Here is a 2,929-nt window from a genome sequence, read left to right on the forward strand (position 1 = left end):
TTTTGGGGGGGTAGACATAGTCTCACTCTGTCACTCAGGCTGGAGTGCAGTAGCATGATCATGCCTCACTACAGCCTTGACCTCCCAGGCTCCAGCAATCCTCTCCTCTCACTTCAGCCTCTCAAGTAGCCAGGCCTACAGATATGTGCTACCACACCCAGCTAATTTCTGTTTTTTGGTTTTTGTTTGGTTTGGTGGAGTGGCATCTCCCCCATGTTGCCCAGGCTGGTCTTGAACTCCAAGGCTCAAGCGAGCCATTCACCTTGGCTTCCCAAAGTGTTGGAATTACAGACATGAGCCACCATGCCTGGCTTAAAAGTCTTAAAGGGCTTCTAAATTAATGACTTTATAAATTACAACAACTCCATGACAACCAACAACCAGAAGATCGTCTGAAAATGTTAAAGTAGGTTTGCCTAACAATTGCTTAGGGTAATAGAACAGTTAATTGAAGGATTGCTATCCTAAAAAAAAAAAAAAAAAAAAAAAACAAATAAAACTAGATAAATGTTTATAAAAGTTAGGATCTTAGATTAAACAGGTTGAAATCTTGAGTTCAGAGCAGCAATAATAAATCTCTGCCCAGCATAAACATTATTTTGTCTGCCACACAGAGGCTAAAACAAGCAAAAGCCAATGGAAAAAAACTGCTAAAATGTTTCCCTGCCTGCATTGACTAGTCAAGCAAGCCAGACCAGTAAACAAAAGACAGATTTGTACAAATTCAAGGCCGCTGGAGATTCTGTTTTTCTTACACAATTCAGCCAGTTTCAACTAAAATGTAAACATTTAAATATTTAAGCCTAAACTCATTTGAAACTGTAAAAAGAGTAAAAAGTGTTTGTTTTTAATTGAAACTTCCATGGGAACTGTTTTGCCCAAAATTTTGGTTCACAGCTCTCATTAGATTACCTTTCAGGTCAAATAAAAACTTAGCCATGTGAACAAGTCCCATTTTGTCAAAAGGTAATTTGGATCCAACTTTTTTAAAGTCACGTGTTTGTTTTACTATCTTATGACTAAAATTCTAAAATGAAAGCTATAAGAGCCTGTGTGTGTATATGTGTTTAGGTTATGTTTATGTACATGCATATGTATTATGTTATATGTTATGTTTACATGGTAAAATATGGCATTATCAACCAAAGTTCCCTTAAGAAATTCTATTCAGATTGGCTTAGATGATCATTCATGTAACATATATAATAATTAACTCAATGCCTTTTAGTAATGTGACTTAAGTAAATTTTGACAAAGAAGCTGATTTTAAATTTGGTAGTAAAATAAAAATAAAAATGTCTTCAGAATTTTCAGAATACATTTTTGCCTGGATTTACTAGTCAGACAGTCTTATATTTGTGCCCACTAGATGTTTTAAGTGAGGGTTTGTCACAAAGGTTATCAAACTATAAATTCAACCTAAAAACAATAGTCTTGTTCAATATTGTTGGTATAATGAAAACCATATTAGGCCGGGCGTAGTGGCTCACACCTGTAATCCCAGCACTTTGGGAGGCCAAGGCGGATGGATCACCTGAGGTTGGGAGTTTGAGACCAGCCTGACCAACATGGAGAAACCCCGTCTCTACTAAAAATACAAAATTAGCCAGGCATGGTGACACATTCCAGTAATCCCAGCTACTCGGGAGGCTGAGACAGGAGAATCACTTGAACCCAGGAGGCAGAGGTTGCAGTGAGGCGAGATCATGCCATTGCATGCCAGCATGGGCAATAAGGGCAAAACTCCATCTCAAAGAAAAAAAAAAAAGAAAGAAAGAAAAATAAAAGAACTGTATCTTCTGAGTTGTAGGCAAAATACCTATATATTTAAATTTAAGGTTCTTAGGTGAACACCTGATAGTCACATTCTATAAAAAATGGTTAACAGGGAAACAACTTGAAATGATGACTAGTTTTATCTAATACATCAGTTTTCATAACTAATCTAGTTATAATTGTTACAACAATTACAAATAGATTAATTAGGTAAATGTAAATGTTAATAAATAAAATTTCCATGTTACTAGAATGTTATGTTAAATTAAGTAATAAGTACTCATAAATATCCAGATCATTTCCAAGTTTGGGAGCTCAAGCAGTCCTCCTACTTAGCCTCCTGAGTAGCTGAGACTAAGGAATGTGCCACTATGCCTGGCTAATTTTTTAATTTCTTGTAAAGATGGGGTCTCACTTTGTTATCCAGCCTGGTCTTAAACTCCTGACTTTAAGCAATCCTCCCACCTTGTCCTCCCACAGTGCTGGGATTATAAGAATGAGCCATTATGCCCAGTTGGGAAACATGTTTCTAAAAATTATGAAATGGGGCCAGGCATGGTGGCTTACGCCTGTAATTCCAGCACTTTGGGAGGCTGAGGTGGGCAGATCACCTGAGGTCAGGAGTTCGAGATCAGCCTGACCAACACAGTGACACCCCGTCTCTACTAAAAATACAAAAGTTAGCCAGGCATGATGGCGCATGCCTGTAATCCCACCTATTTGGGAGGTTGAGGCAGGAGAATCGTTTGAACCTGGGAGGCAGAGGCTGCAGTGAGCCAAGCTCACGCCACTGCACTTCAGCCTGGGTGGCAAGAGTAAAACTCTATCTCAAAAAAATAAAGGAATAAATAAAAATAAAAATTATGAAATGGTTCTCATCTGTGAAATACTGATATGTGACAGTTCAAAATCTCTTGCTGGAAAAACAAAAACATAGCTGGTGTGGTGGCAGGCACCTGTAATCTCAGCTACTCAGGAGGCTGAAGTAGGACAATTGTTTGAACCCAGGAGGCAGAGGTTGCAGTGAGCTGAGATCATGCCACTGCACTCTAGCCTGGGTGACAGAGTGAGACTCCGTCTCAAAAAAAAAAAAAAATTATTGCTAGAAACTGAGGTTACTAAGAATTAAAAATTCACATATGTATATATATGT

This window comes from Mandrillus leucophaeus, unplaced genomic scaffold (assembly GCF_000951045.1).
Source record: "Mandrillus leucophaeus isolate KB7577 unplaced genomic scaffold, Mleu.le_1.0 Scaffold233, whole genome shotgun sequence".
NCBI lineage: Eukaryota > Metazoa > Chordata > Mammalia > Primates > Cercopithecidae > Mandrillus > Mandrillus leucophaeus.